This window comes from Protopterus annectens, chromosome 1.part1 (genome assembly GCF_019279795.1).
Source record: "Protopterus annectens isolate FY-2018-M chromosome 1.part1, PAN1.0, whole genome shotgun sequence".
Lineage (NCBI taxonomy): Eukaryota > Metazoa > Chordata > Ceratodontiformes > Protopteridae > Protopterus > Protopterus annectens.
Genome location: NC_056726.1, coordinates 1826170209 through 1826187708, shown reverse-complemented (window position 1 = coordinate 1826187708; position 17500 = coordinate 1826170209). Strand labels below are relative to the sequence as shown.

Genomic DNA, 17500 nt, shown 5'->3' with positions numbered 1-17500 from the left:
TCCCAGGACTATTTAAATTCAAAATGCAGACACGTTTGATATACATATGTTAAACACACACACACACACACACACACACACACACACACACACACACACACACACACACACAGTTTGTGGAAAACCTACAGATATAAAATATATATATATATATATATATATATATATACAGACACACTCACACACACACACACACACACACACACACACACACACACACACACACACACACACACACACACACACACACACACACATATATATATATATATATATATATATATATATAGAGAGAGAGAGAGAGAGAGAGAGGGCATTTTATATATACATACTTACAGAAATATAACCATTTTGATATTTCCTTTTGTTATTCTAGCTTACATTTAAATGTAAAATATCAATCATAACTGTAACATGATGTTTACTCTGAGAATCATTATGTCTCTCCAAATCTTCTGGCAGAAACAGTGCTTGATGTCCATAAAAGTGTATACCTACAGGCAATATAGTTCCCATTAATTTCAAACCAGCATTTTTCAGTGGTGTTGTTTGTGGGACACATCTAAGGATGAAAGAAGCATGCAATAGTTGGTGTGCATGCTAACAACTTCTGTGATAAAATATTTAAGACTAGAAAGTCAGCTCACTCCCTGAGAGGATATAAGAGGACTATGTGTACAATTTAAATGTATTGCCATTGTATGCTTAAAGTAAATGATAAGATTCCAAAAGCTTTAATTGGTTTAAACAGGTCATCTGAAAATTAATTATTGTAAGAGATAAGTTGATAGCAAATATCTTGATTCTTCCCACCAAATTTATTGCTATGATTTTAGAAGTGCAATCTCGTCCATCCAGGATGTGTTCTGTAGGGTTAATGCACCACGGAATGATTTAAGGACCCATTGAAACATTTTCATCTCACTTTGCATACATTCTAATGCAAACAAGACAGTGGTTTAAAAATCATAGTGAATAGGACTTTCTATCACAGTCTAGCGACATCTTACAGACTACACTGCTGATTTCACCCTACTTTACATAATGACCTAAACAAAAATTTTCAAAACATACATTGGATAAGTACAAGATGTCCCAAGAGAATTTCAGAACAATCTTAGATTATGCCATGCCCAATATTAGCAAAATACAACACATTTAAGCTTTTCTTTCGGAAGGGCACGATTATACAGGGAAGCTAATACTTTGAGAAAAGTTTCAGGCAAAACTCTAATTATGAAATATCCTGCTGGCGTTTCCCATCTCTTCCTTAGCACTGAGTAGTATAACTGCAAAAGCATTATTTTACTCTGGATGTCACATTTATGCACATGAACCATAGTGGCTGTCTTCCATTAGTGTCTGTGTATTCTACTTTATAGCTGGATTACCAGGTATAATCAAGGGTTGTATGGCTTGCTCAAGAGACCCTGATGTGCAGTTGCAGCATTTCAAACTACAGTTATCAAGAATGTGCAATATCAAGTACAGCAATGGAACGTTAACAGTTTCACCACAGCTGCTTTTCTGTGCTGGATGTCAAAATCCCTGGTATGTGACACTATGCTTACTTATTTAGCAGTTATGATGCACTGCTGCTAATGGCTGCACGTTAATTCCAAAGTTTAAAGATTTATCATACGAGATGCCCCTATCTTTAAAGTAATAAAAAAATCATTCTCTATGAAGAATCAACGTACTGCAGAAAACAAAGCAGTTTTAATTAACAGACTTTTTTTTTGGTTCCTGTCCTTTTGACCACCTGTATATTGTCAGTTTGGTTATGTTTTTTTCTTTATTCCATAAGGAAATGACCCTTCTTTTATTCAGTGAGTGATAACAGAGACTGTGCAGGAAGGGGTGTGAAACTAAGAAAAGAGGCTGTCAACTACTTGTATTTTTGGATGTTGCACCATTCCCTTAGTAACAAGTCACAGCAGTCTAATGTGAGGAAGCAAGGCTCTGCACGTCGCAGTAGTTCCAGTTGTTGACAGTGGTTCTGAACATTGCATGAAGTCAGTCACCCAGAATGAATTCAGAAAAGCCCTCACATCTCAAGCTTCGGTCAACATTGTGGCAAATAAGCATGTACACTGTAAAATCATAGACAGTTATTTTACTAAAAGAATGCAGACTTTCTTGGTTTTTAAGGAAACACTTTAAGTTTTCTTATTTAGATATTTAATACAAGACAACCTATTGAAACCAGTGTGGGTTACGAAAACAATGCAGTGTTTTATCATTTCAGATCAGCAATCTCAGTGCTGATGGCATACATTATTGACTATATTCTGATTAATAACCACAATCACTGTTTTTTGCCTGTGTACTGCCAGTATCTTGAATAGTGTGTGTAGTTACAGAACACTGGTTTTGATGCTTCTAAACACCTAGCTTTATATCAGATCTGCTTACTTTTTCATGTAATACACATTCTAGGCTTAACAGGTTGGGTTGGAGGTTAACAGTAACAGTAATAATACCTTAGATGACACAAGCTTTCAGTCTCTATAATTCTGGATACAGCCATGGAATGAGTGGTGTGCAGTTTTGCAGAACGTCACCTTGCCCAAGGGTATAATGAGGAAAGTTATGGAAATCAGTTGGAGTTATACCTGCATGAAGGTCTATTATTGCCTAGCACCATGCAATCTACAACAAACATCTATACTTAGAATGTTGTGCATATTTGATATTTTATGACTCAATATTGAAAAATATGGTTAGTAAGTAATAGAAATTAACAGGATTACATGTTTACCTATGCTATGCTTGCCAGCACATTTTGCTGATGATTAAAAACAAGACAAGGAAGTATCACCCCCCCCCCCCCAAAAAAAAAACAACCTGTTGAGCCTTCCGTTTATGGAGACATTTTAAGAAGTATTTTTCATAGGGGAACAAGCCCCCCACACACCACAAACCTATATATAATAAACTCCATGGTCACACAACACAGAGAAAAGAGAAATTAGTGAAACAATAGAATCTGTAGGTGTACATATAGAAACCACATCAGTAATGATTTTCCAGAAATAACTGAGATCAAGGAGTTCAACACTGGAGAGTTGAACTCATTGAAATGTAATTTCATTCACTTCATAATCAAAGACACATAGGGTTACCCAATGTGCATGTATTTGTCAATAATATATGAGGAAAGAAGGAATCATTTGTTTATTGACAAAGAAAGAGTCGAACCTTATAATAGCAGCTTCTGCAGATTGAGTTAACCTACTAGTCAATGCTAACTGCAAGGACAGGTAGGTATTACTGACATGCTGTTCGTAGGATTGTTAAAAAAGGAAAAAAATAAAGAGGAGAATGAGAGGGACCTGCGTGATTTCTTATTGTATAATATTGGTTGTCAGGATGCTCTCACCTCTTTGTCAACCTGTTAGAGATGCATTAATGGAGTATAAGAGCAAGGGCCACCCAGAGTCATGTTTTTCTAGTACTGCTCAAAGTCCTGTCAATTTAACGAGGGCCTGCAGGTAATATTAAGTAAGTTATGGTAAAGGAAGGTGATTCTTCAACAGCAGCTGTACGTCCCACTTAAGACAATGGTCCTGGGCTGGTTCATGTATGCACTCTAATTTTTATATCTGAACTTATTAGAGGACAAGAAAGCAATAGACAAAGCTTTGAAAAATGTGTGCCTCTCATACTGGAGGAAGTCGATCTGTTGTTCTGTTGTTGATATTTGTATGAATCTTTTGTGGTTCTTTTGGATATGGACTGGTGCACATAAACTAGATGAATAGAACTACTGCTGATTCTTGCTCTTTAAATTTGCTCTGCTACAAAAACATCCATGTAGAATTCTAGAACATTGTGGGTCAATCACCCTTCCAGGAGTTCCTGCTTTTCTAAAATATTTACTTTCAACACCATCATCAATAGTATACTATAATGATATCACCTCTGTTTATCTCATGTAGAATGGTAAGAAGAAAATTCTGCATTCCAATTAACTTTCAGTGGATTGCATCTTACTGGCAGTAGGTAGTGGAAATTAAATGTTACTCTGATTTATGTATTGTGAAAATATTATTATTTTATTTTGTTTTTCAAAAGGTGCTGTAAGGAATATAAAAATATCATACTGTCTGAGCATAGATATGAAGCACCACAATAAAGTATTAATTTAGGGGTTATTCCAGAACCAGTTACTATTTATTGATCCTACTAATAACCACAAATGATATAACTCTCCAGTAAACCTTGCACTTGAAGCTACTGCTTATTCTTCCAAGTTTTACACCGTCTTGGATAGATGTGTTGGAACACATGTACTAGACAGGTTATGGACTGGTGCACATATACTAGACAGGTTATGGACTGGTGCGCATGTACTAGACAGTTTATGGACTGGTGCACATATACTAGACAGGTTATGGACTGGTGCACATATACTAGACAGGTTACGGATTGGAACACATGTACTAGACAAGTTATGGACTGGTGCACATGTACTAGACAGGTTAAGGACTGGTGCACATGTACTAGACAGGTTATGGACTGGTGCACATATACTAGACAGGTTATGGACTGGTGCACATGTACTAGACAGGTTATGGACTGGTGCACATATACTAGACAGGTTATGGACTGGTGCACATATACTAGACAGGTTACGGATTGGAACACATGTACTAGACAGGTTATGAACTGGTGCACATGTACTAGACAGGTTAAGGACTGGTGCACATGTACTAGACAGGTTATGGACTGGTGCACATGTACTAGACAGGTTATGGACTGGTACACATGTACTAGACAGGTTATGGACTGCTGCACATGTACTAGACAGGTTATGGACTGCTGCACATGTACTAGACAGGTTATGGACTGGTGCACATATACTAGACAGGTTATGGATTGGTGCCCCTATACTAGACAGGGTATGGACTGTGCAATTAAAGTAAAATGGCAAGTTTAAAAGTAAACCCAAATGGTGGATATACCATGTCAACAAACTACATAAAAAGGAAAAGTTTATATCCTTATATATATAATATGTTAACTTTATCATTACAAAAGGCATCTAAAACTAGTAAGTCCCTCAAATTTACAATTGGGACATATAAGACCAGCTATGAACTTCAGGCTACACCTAATTCAAAAGATAAACATAAGGACTTCTTCAACTACATTAGAAGTTTAGAGATAACCAACAACTCCGCACTGATCTTATCCCACCTCTCTGATCATGAAAGCATTGCCAGTATTCATGGGACAAATTTTCCTTCAGCTTCACCCCATTATCTCTTTTCCATGTGTCCCTCCCCTGTTCCTCACTAACTTCTCTTCCCAAAATAACTTTGGACCACGTTCTTGTGACACTTTCCAAAATTAAAAACACTGTGTCTATGGATTATGAAAATTTAACTGAATGTTGTCGAGAAGGCTAAGTCTAATCTAAGAAAATCCCTCTATCAGCTCTTCAACCTGTGCCAGTCCACTGGTTACATCCTCAAGTTGTGAAGAACAGCTATTGTGATACTATTGTGATACTTTTGCTTAAAGTTGATCCCTTCTACAGATCCAGGAAAATGCAAACCTATTAGTCACATTTGTATCACTTGCAAAACTGTGAAATATACTATAGATGATCTAATAAACAGCAATATAGGTGAATTTATATCCCCAGATATATACTCTTTTGGCTTTTAAAAGGCAGATCTTGCCTGCTCAACCTGGTTGAGTTCTTTGAAAGGGATATTGGGGACACAGGTGAGGGATATACAGACTGTGCAAACTGTATGGGCTTTGCCAAGACCTTTAACACTGTTCTCCATGCTGTGATTATTGATGTGCTCTCCCAACTCAACATTAATGCATACATTGTTCTGCGGATAGTTAGTTGGCTATCTTATAGAACCCATTCTATTGAGGCTGGAGATGTTTGCACTAGACACCAAAACATCACCACTTGTGTCTCACAAACCTCTATCAAACACATACAGACACACACACACACACACACACACACACACACACACACACACACACACACACACACACACAAAACAGCAAAACATCACCACTTATGTCTCACAAACCTCATTCAAACACAAACACACATACACACACACACACACACACACACTAAACAGCAAAACATCACCACGTATGTATCACAAACCTCTATCACACACACACACACACACACACACACACACACACACACACACACACACACACACACATAATTGCCTTACTTTTTCATTATTTTTTCCACCAACATGCTTCATGACCAAGTAAGATACTGCCATGAAGTAGTGGTCTTGTTTTTATCAAGCGATATCAGTACATTAATACCCTGCTGGAGAATGCTTGTCCTCCAATAAATTATCAATGTATGATTTGACCATTATCTAATCATATTTATTTATAGCAATATAAGATTTCCAGTTGATGGACAATTAGTTATGGTTTTTGAGGAAGATTCTATTGGGTTTAATAGGACAAGGTAATTATACTGCAGATGAGTATGGATACCACCCTGCTATCTCATGAGGATCTGAATGAGCAACAGAAGCTCCACCCAGCTAAAGAAGGGGCATTTCCTTACACACTAAGTTTGGGTAATTATGCATATATATATATATATATATATATATATATATATATATATGTGTGTGTGTGTGTGTGTGTGTGTGTGTGTGTGTATGTGTGTGTGTGTGTGTGTGTGTGTGTCTGAGGGTCAGGAAAGTTTCAAGGTGAACTGCTTTTTTGTTAAAAATCCTAATTTTAAGCAGTTCCAAGTTTATAAAATGCTAGAATAATATTTGCTATGCTGGTAGATTTAGACGAGTGTCTCTGCCTAAAAAAAGTGTTATGGCAACAATAAATGTGCGAGCCAGCAATGCAAAGCCCTGAGGAGAGAGGTGCAGGCCATCCCTGGCAAAGTAAACTAGACCTTTAATCATTGTCTCCTGTGCTGACACATACTTGAATTTCTCAAAATTAAATGAGTTGCTGATCCAGTTACTGAAGTAAATCATGCGTTGTTTGAATTGTGGTGTTATTCTTGATGATGGAAAAATTGCACTCAAGACTATCATCCCTGCCATGCATCTCCCCCAAAGTAGAGCATCTACGGTTGTTCACCTGAGTGAAAATGATGTTATATATGTACTTTGGGTGGTGGGATTTATTGGCTATAGTGATATCGCGTATCCTTGCCACAAGCAAACAACTAATCATTATGCTAGCTTTGCTCAGCCTGGTGAGATGAATATTGGTCTGCGTATTAATAGGGATATCTATTATTATGACATTGGTCTTGGTGGGACTTGTGGCTATGTGCTCTGGGGACTTCCAATTTGAATATATATACTTACATCTCTCATGGCTTTATTCTGTATTAGCTGAGTAAGACTTATCAGTGAACATGAGACACTTACTACACAGCTGCGGAGACCCTGTGATTAGCATGCTGGCTATGGATGAGATGAGAGCAGACTGTGATTCCATGGTAGGATTCCATGGTAGCACTAACTAGGGAGCGGGATGTCAATTAGAATTAAAGGACAAAGGATAACATCTACATCTACAGTGACTACAAAGTACAGATGATGCAGATGATGCAGATGATGCAGATAAGGGACCGATGCCCCAGAAAGTAGTGTAAAGCTAGGATGCCATAGTGCAAATGTTGCTTCAAAAGTGAGTGCTCAGGTATCACAGATAGCAATAAAACAGCAGTGTAAGTGAGGAAATGTGGTAATAAAAAATAGAATAAGTGGTTCTATAGTATATATGAGGCTCAGATGCCACATGTAGATATGTAGGAAGAAGAAGAAGAAAAATAAATAAACAGATGTCTAGTATCTTTGCTATATACTGTGCAACAATAGTATAAAGTGCAACACTAACTATGTAACAGAGGTAATAGTACTATGGGAGGGTGGTAAGTATAAAGTGCAGCACTAACTATGTAACAGAGGTAATAGTACTGTGGGAGGGTGGTAAGTATAAAGTGCAGCACTAACTATGTAACAGAGGTAATAGTACTGTGGGAGGGTGGTAGTGCAGCACTAACTATGTAACAGAGGTAATAGTACTGTGGGAGGTATAAAGTGCAGTACTAACTATGTAACAGAGGTAATAGTACTGTGGGAGGGTGGTAAGTATAAGTGCAGCACTAACTATGTAACAGAGGTAATAGTACTGTGGGAGGGTGGTAAGTATAAAGTGCAGCACTAACTATGTAACAGAGGTAATAGTACTGTGGGAGGGTGGTAAGTATAAAGTGCAGCACTAACTATGTAACAGAGGTAATAGTACTGTGGGAGGGTGGTAAAGTAGCAACACCAGCCATGAAACAGTATAGTAATAAGAAGTAGAATGTGGCAGCTAAGAATACTCAGATCATACTCTAAGGCTGTTGGTTGGGCTAGGCTATACAGGAACAATCAATAATCAGGACAAGCTTACGGACATGGGGCTCTCCTTCTGCCACCTCCAGAGGCATTGCTTTAGCAACCAAGATTCAGATCTGTACTTGGGCAAGTAGAAACAAAGTTCCAGAAAGGATTTAGGTCTCTATAGATTGTCTGACAGCATGATAGTGTAAGACAGAAATCAGTGCACTTGGCTTACTCAGTAAACATTTTTCCAGCTGTTCAGCTTCGATCCCATACTCTTCATCCATTGATATTAGTCGACTTGCCTTTATAAATTGGTCCTTCACATATTTCTCTTCATTTGTTTCAGATGCATTCTGTCATACCTTACATAGTTGTTGCTTTCAACTTCTTTTCTCATAACTCTGGTTAAAATGTGTTTATTTGCAACAGTTTTGCTAATCAAGATGTCCAAGAACACTATACTAACTTTACTGGCACTGACTATAAATCAAAGAAATTTAGTTTTGTTTAAGAAAATTAACTCATTTAACAGACTTTCATCCCTTTCCCATATAAAAATAAGATCAGCAATAAATATTTTTTTTACAAAAATAAAGAAGATAGTATCATATAGATACATTTCTTCCCATTTTACAAGCACTATATTGGCATGGCTAGGTATTGTCAGTCCACCCATTGTTACACCCCTAGGTCTATTGGCAACACTTATTATTAAATACAAAAAATATGTATGTTTCAACATCAGTTCCAACAGACACAATGAAACACAATTTATTTTTGTGTTAAATCAGATTTGGTACACAAATATTCCTTGCACCACACCCAAACCAAGTTAGTGAGAATTATAGTGTACTAACATATTAGAAGCTTTTTATATGTTATAAACACGTTTTATGGGTATTTTGTGCATAAACATGATTTAGAAAAGTCATTAAATCACTAGCTTCATATAGCTTTCTCTTAGAGAGAGAGAGTGAACAAGAAGAAGAGCAAAAATGTTTCCCCTGACTTGATTTAATCTTTTACTAATACCTTCCTCCTAAAAGCAGAATCAGATGAAGTTTTTTCTTCATCTTCTCACACTTGTCTCAATTGACTATCAAGCTCTCCACAGTCGAAGTAAGTCCATCCATCCCCTTATAGGAGGTATGTACCCAGTACCATACAGGGCCAACAGTCACCTGGGAAAGCAATCATAGAGGCAACTTATTCCTTGTGCCCTCATTGACATCCTTGAAACTAAGGGTATGGTTGTTATGGTCCTATCCCCACCCCTAGTGGAAATGTGAACACCTGAGTCACCGCAGGGGCCACTTACACCTTTTAACTCTATCAATGTGTGCTCCTTCACATGCAGCGACAAGGGCTACCATCACTGCATGGTCCTCCCTGCACTATGTTTCCTTTTTCAAACAAGCTTCTGCTTCTCTCTAAACATCAGTGAGGCAGCAAGGAACCACCTCCCCACCAAGATCAGCATGCCCATCCCCATGCAAACTCCCTCAAGTGCCAGAACCACTACTTAGATTTGATTCACCTGGATTGTAGTCAAGGTTTTTTCCCCTGAATGCCACAGAGATGACAATGCAGTCAGGTGGCCATTCAAAACAATCTCCACAAGCATAGTTAACAGACCACCTAACAATCCCAAACCACAATATTAAGACTTCACAGAAGTATGTAGATCTCAGTCCAGTCTTATGCGCTACCATCTTTCAACCACCCAGCTTCATCATGTGTAAATCATAGAAATTTAGTAGTATTGTTTAAGAACTTACTATTTTTTCTGATTTATTTTGCTACGTGGCTAAAGGGGCTTTCAGTGAAGAATTGGCTACCTAAATTCTTCCATCATTACTAGTGTTGTTCCGCAGCCCATGCATAGAGTTCCTGCATTCTTACTATCCCTGGAGGTGTAAGGATATTGAATGGAACTTTGATCTGAATAATAAGGGTCATATGACTTTTGTCGCCAGCTGTGACTAGTAATTATCTATGGTTATTTTAGCCTTTTTGTAATAGTAGAGCAGCCAATAATACTGCTTTAAGTTTTTTTTTCAGAAAAGACAAAAATTCTACTGTGTTGGAGTGATTTGTGTCAGTGACTACTGGTTTCACAACCGATGATCTGTGCACTCTTTCTGTATGCAGTTGTTCCAGGTACTTTTTCACCATCTTGAGGAGGCATTCCTAGATGTACTGCACCATATTATTTTTTTTTCCTCTGGCAAGCCAAATATTATATTTGTAATTTGGGTACCCTGTTTCCATATTGTTTAACTTTTGTAAACATTAATTTATTTATTATTACTCACACAAAAGATTTTGCATTTTTGTCTGGTGTATAACAAACAGACCATCAGAATCAAACAACATTAAATTATATTTGGTTTAAATAACCTTCTTGAAAAAAATCACATTAGGTTTAGCCATGTATATAGAGTGGTGAGGGAAAGCATTTTTGATTGGTTTTTGCTAAAGTGATTTTTTTCAAGAGGGTTATTTAAACCAAATGTGATTTACTGTTGTTTAGATTCTGATGAAGTCTATTTGATATACATCACACAAAAGTGCTAAATCTTTTGTGCGAATAATAAAGAATTCAGTTTTTCTTCATCTGGCTGGCTGCATCTTTGTTTTCATGTATTTGCTGCTTGGTTCCTGGTGGATTTGTGATGTCTTTCTTTCTTTCTTTCTTTCTTTCTTTCTTTCTTTCTTTCTTTCTTTCTTTCTTTCTTTCTTTGGGGAGCCCTGCTCCTGCTAACCATCTGGCTCATCCCTGGGACTCTGTCCATTCATTCTCTACAGAGTCATCATCAAGGCAGTTATAAGGGAATTTTTGTGACACTTGCTTTAGCATTCCATTTGCAAGGGATATAAGTACAGGTGTGCAATGACTGCAGTCACCCACTTCTACAATAGCTCCTGCTAAGTCCCCTCATCTCCACAAAAGAATCTGTAATGTGAGAGAGAAATACACACAGTGACATGGCTTTCACCATTCATCACCCTCCATGAGAGGGGACAGTGGCAGGCTTTTCAGCTGGTTAACCACAAAAAGACCTGCAGTGCCCAACAAACAACAAGAACCAGCTGTAATTAAATTACTTTAATAGTTTTCAGTACATAAAACAATAGGTTAAGCAATTTCATTCCACTTCAATTTTGCTTTTTCGTTTTGATGAAGTTCTGTAGCTAAAAAGCAAAATTGAAGTGGAACAAAAGTGCTTAACTTATGGTTTTATATACTGAAAACTATTATTTTATATACTGAAAACTATTAAAGTCATTTTATTGGCGCTGGTTCTGGTCATTTGTTAGGCACTGCATGTATTTTTGTAGTTACTAAGTTTGTGTGTTATTTTTGTTATAGATTTATCTACCGTTTCACCTGGTTCCTTCAGCTGATGAGCAGATACTCAAACGTAGATCAGCTGGCCCACAGGGGCTTCATCCCTCTCCTCTACAGAACTGCTGTCTCTCACTTACGTAAAAGGGAGTTATGTTGCTTTATCAGAGAAGCAGTTTGCAGCTCTAACTACTTTTTTCTTTTGTTGTATTCAGCTGCTATCTTTTCCAGCACTGCTTTCTTGTGGTTACGCTTGGCTAATGGTTTCTTGACTTTCCTTTGATAATGTAAAGTAATTGTTTTAAAGTCTAAGAATTTCTCATGTTGTTATATTTAAAAAGAGGTAGTAGTGAAGACCCCCCTGGGGGTACAGTTAGGTGCAGCCCTGCTTCACAACCAGTTGATTGCTAATCGAAATGATTGGGACACTTTTAATTAGTTTTAATCAGTTTGCTTTTGATGACCGGAGTCTCACTAGGTTGACCTAGAATTAATTTTTAGGTATGGGACAATACTTTATTCTCTTTGACAAAATCCTCATTACCAAAACTGATTGCATTCAAATAATGGTTTAATTTTCATAAGACATCTGCATACAACTACTTTTCTTTCTGTTTTTTTATTTCCACGTCTGATGGCAGCCCAAGGATGTATTAGCTTCACATGCTTTTGTTCTTTCACAGTGGAATAGTGGAAGCAGTTTTTGTAATCCCAGTCTTCTAATTATGTATAGCTTACTAATTAAATAATTAAGAGCTCTGATGTTGGTATTTTTTTCTATCATTTCTTTCAATAGGATGGTATTGTAAAATGTTTCTGACCACTAAGATATTCCTGCTTTTTTGCCATGTTCTTTTCACAGTAATTCAGACGGATTCAGCCAATCACCAGGTAGTATGTTCACTTAGCTTTTGATACCATCAAGATGCTGTTGGTTGACTATCCATGCCCAATATTGTATATATTTTTCTGCAATATAAGGGGCTGTTGCACTCCTGAGGTATCAACCTGCAGATGTGATATGTAAGTCCATCTGACCAATTGGTAGCTCAGTGAAATGTTAACAATGCTTGGCACTTACCAACAAAATAAGCAGAGGATTTCAATATTTTTAGATCTCATAATGAATCTGTATAATTTCTTTGAATTTCCAGAATAACATATCTCATTTTATTTTCCACATCTTTTAAAGAAATATTCACTTTCTGTAATGCAAATTGAAACTGATGTTTGAACCGTTATGTTGATTTTTTTTTACTCTTATGCCCCACTATGTATCAACGTTCCAAAACCATATTTTTATCAAAAATAAAAAATAAAAAAAGGTACTCTTCTATTCCTTACTGAAGCAACCCCATTTTTTTAATATATACTTTCTTAAATAAAAAATTATTTTTGTCACAGACATTAGTCTCTAGCATAAACGCTTTCCATTACGCCTTCAAAATTCACGTTTCCCTTCACACCATTTTTTTCATTCCCATACAGCCATATAAATGGTAATATGTTTTTTACTATTAGCTTTTTATGAACATTCAAGTTCAGTTTCCCATCTTTTCCCCCTAGGGTCAATTTTAAACCATTCTTCACAATTCAACTACATAGTTTTTCCCGTCATTTATGTTTACTTCCTCCACCCTATTTTTCAATAGTTCACTCTTCTCACATCAATTGTTTAACCATCTACTCTCTTCTCGACATTTGTCTTTTCTCCTTTCTTCTCACACACTCCTACCAATAGTCATCTTTAATCATACTTAAAGTTCTGTCTTCTTTCATTGACTTTTCTTTAACCTTACAACTTTTCAGTACAAAAAAAAGCTATCAGTTATAATACGCTTAACCATCCATCAGCATTCCTTCATGTATCTGTGTATATTTTTCTTTCTTTTGTATTTTTTTCTTTCATTCTTTATATAGTTATAAGGTTAGTGGAATGGGCCACATGGGTCCATTCTCATCCATCAATTAGAAAGAAAAAAAAACAGTGACAGTACACAAACACACGTAGACACACAAACACACACACACACACACACACACACACACACACACACACACACACACACACACACACACACACACATGCATACATACGGACACATGATTGACTTGTGCACTATATGGAAATAGCACAGTGGATATGCAAGAACTGGTTTTATGTCTTAGAGAAATGTCTGCATGTTTGTGATGTGTTTCATTGTGGTAGAGTGGAAGGGTTTGGATAATATACAAGTGTTATGTTATAATAGCTTGTTCTAGACACATGTCTGAGTTTGGGGATCTATATTAAATCAGCAAATGCTTAAAAAAGCAAATGCTGATTTAGCAACCCTCTTTAACCTAAAGCTGAAAATCCCAAACACTTGAACAGTGATTTTTTTTTTCCCAGGGAAAAATCGGTGGGCTGTTTCTGGACTTTGCCATTTCCTTCACAGTGGTGTGATGTCAGAGTTGGTATATTTAAATAGGGGGGGCACAGTCTTTATTTAATGTTTTGAAGTTTTTTTTTTTTTTTTTTTTTTTTTTTTTTGTGGAACAGCGATTTTTTTTTTTCCTTGGGGAAAAAATTGTTGTTCCGAGTGTTCGGGATTTTCAGCTTTCACTGAAAGAGGGTCGATAAATCAGCATTCACTTTTTTAAGCATTTGCTGATTTAACATAGACCCTGAGTTTGTGCAATGTGTTTCATTGTGGTAGAGTGGAAAGGGTTTAGATAATTCTGAAGTGTTGTATTATAATAGGTATTCCTAGAGAAATGTCTGAGTTTATATCATGTGTTTCATTGTGGTAGAGTGGGAAGGGTTTAGATAATTCTGAAGTGTTGTATTATAATAGGTATTCCTAGAGAAATGTCTGAGTTTATATGATGTGTTTCATTGTGGTAGAGTGGGAAGGGTTTAGATAATTCTGAAGTGTTGTGTTATAATAGGTATTCTTAGAGAAATGTCTGAGTTTATATGATGTGTTTCATTGTGGTAGAGTGGGAAGGGTTTAGATAATTCTGAAGTGTTGTATTATAATAGGTATTCCTAGAGAAATGTCTGAGTTTATATGATGTGTTTCATTGTGGTAGAGTGGAAAGGGTTTAGATAATTCTGAAGTGTTGTATTATAATAGGTATTCCTAGAGAAATGTCTGAGTTTATATGATGGTTTCATTGTGGTAGAGTGGGAAGGGTTTAGATAATTCTGAAGTGTTGTATTATAATAGGTATTCCTAGAGAAATGTCTGAGTTTATATGATGTGTTTCATTGTGGTAGAGTGGGAAGGGCTTAGATAATTCTGAAGTGTTGTGTTATAATAGGTATTCCTAGAGAAATGTCTGAGTTTATATGATGTGTTTCATTGTGGTAGAGTGGGAAGGGTTTAGATAATTCTGAAGTGTTGTATTATAATAGGTATTACTAGAGAAATGTCTGAGTTTATATGATGTGTTTCATTGTGGTAGAGTGGGAAGGGTTTAGATAATTCTGAAGTGTTGTGTTATAATAGGTATTCCTAGAGAAATGTCTGAGTTTATATGATGTGTTTCATTGTGGTAGAGTGGGAAGGGTTTAGATAATTCTGAAGTGTTGTATTATAATAGGTATTCCTAGAGAAATGTCTGAGTTTATATGATGTGTTTCATTGTGGTAGAGTGGGAAGGGTTTAGATAATTCTGAAGTGTTGTATTATAATAGGTATTCCTAGAGAAATGTCTGAGTTTATATGATGTGTTTCATTGTGGTAGAGTGGGAAGGGTTTAGATAATTCTGAAGTGTTGTATTATAATAGGTATTCCTAGAGAAATGTCTGAGTTTATATGATGTGTTTCATTGTGGTAGAGTGGGAAGGGTTTAGATAATTCTGAAGTGTTGTATTATAATAGGTATTCCTAGAGAAATGTCTGAGTTTATATGATGTGTTTCATTGTGGTAGAGTGGGAAGGGTTTAGATAATTCTGAAGTGTTGTATTATAATAGGTATTCCTAGAGAAATGTCTGAGTTTATATGATGTGTTTCATTGTGGTAGAGTGGGAAGGGTTTAGATAATTCTGAAGTGTTGTATTATAATAGGTATTCCTAGAGAAATGTCTGAGTTTATATGATGTGTTTCATTGTGGTAGAGTGGGAAGGGTTTAGATAATTCTGAAGTGTTGTATTATAATAGGTATTCCTAGAGAAATGTCTGAGTTTATATGATGTGTTTCATTGTGGTAGAGTGGGAAGGGTTTAGATAATTCTGAAGTGTTGTATTATAATAGGTATTCCTAGAGAAATGTCTGAGTTTATATGATGTGTTTCATTGTGGTAGAGTGGGAAGGGTTTAGATAATTCTGAAGTGTTGTATTATAATAGGTATTCCTAGAGAAATGTCTGAGTTTATATGATGTGTTTCATTGTGGTAGAGTGGGAAGGGTTTAGATAATTCTGAAGTGTTGTATTATAATAGGTATTCCTAGAGAAATGTCTGAGTTTATATGATGTGTTTCATTGTGGTAGAGTGGGAAGGGTTTAGATAATTCTGAAGTGTTGTGTTATAATAGGTATTCCTAGAGAAATGTCTGAGTTTATATGATGTGTTTCATTGTGGTAGAGTGGGAAGGGTTTAGATAATTCTGAAGTGTTGTATTATAATAGGTATTCCTAGAGAAATGTCTGAGTTTATATGATGTGTTTCATTGTGGTAGAGTGGGAAGGGTTTAGATAATTCTGAAGTGTTGTATTATAATAGGTATTCCTAGAGAAATGTCTGAGTTTATATGATGTGTTTCATTGTGGTAGAGTGGGAAGGGTTTAGATAATTCTGAAGTGTTGTATTATAATAGGTATTCCTAGAGAAATGTCTGAGTTTATATGATGTGTTTCATTGTGGTAGAGTGGGAAGGGTTTAGATAATTCTGAAGTGTTGTATTATAATAGGTATTCCTAGAGAAATGTCTGAGTTTATATGATGTGTTTCATTGTGGTAGAGTGGGAAGGGTTTAGATAATTCTGAAGTGTTGTATTATAATAGGTATTCCTAGAGAAATGTCTGAGTTTATATGATGTGTTTCATTGTGGTAGAGTGGGAAGGGTTTAGATAATTCTGAAGTGTTGTATTATAATAGGTATTCCTAGAGAAATGTCTGAGTTTATATGATGTGTTTCATTGTGGTAGAGTGGGAAGGGTTTAGATAATTCTGAAGTGTTGTATTATAATAGGTATTCCTAGAGAAATGTCTGAGTTTATATGATGTGTTTCATTGTGGTAGAGTGGGAAGGGTTTAGATAATTCTGAAGTGTTGTATTATAATAGGTATTCCTAGAGAAATGTCTGAGTTTATATGATGTGTTTCATTGTGGTAGAGTGGGAAGGGTTTAGATAATTCTGAAGTGTTGTATTATAATAGGTATTCCTAGAGAAATGTCTGAGTTTATATGATGTGTTTCATTGTGGTAGAGTGGGAAGGGTTTAGATAATTCTGAAGTGTTGTATTATAATAGGTATTCCTAGAGAAATGTCTGAGTTTATATGATGTGTTTCATTGTGGTAGAGTGGGAAGGGTTTAGATAATTCTGAAGTGTTGTATTATAATAGGTATTCCTAGAGAAATGTCTGAGTTTATATGATGTGTTTCATTGTGGTAGAGTGGGAAGGGTTTAGATAATTCTGAAGTGTTGTATTATTTATTTGAAAAATGGGTTTAATATTGTTTTTGTTAATGGGAATTTAGAAATTTTTGGTTTTTTATAATGGTTTCCCTGGAAATGGGTTTAATATTTTTATTGTGGTAATAATTTAATTTTTA

The 17500-nt window shown here is 36.1% G+C and overlaps 1 protein-coding gene across 1 annotated transcript in view; it reads left to right on the top strand.

The window, feature by feature from the left end:
- CSF3R (colony stimulating factor 3 receptor) overlaps nucleotides 1–17500 on the top strand; it is a 556874-nt gene that overhangs the window by 841 nt on the left and 538533 nt on the right. The window lies entirely within an intron of this gene.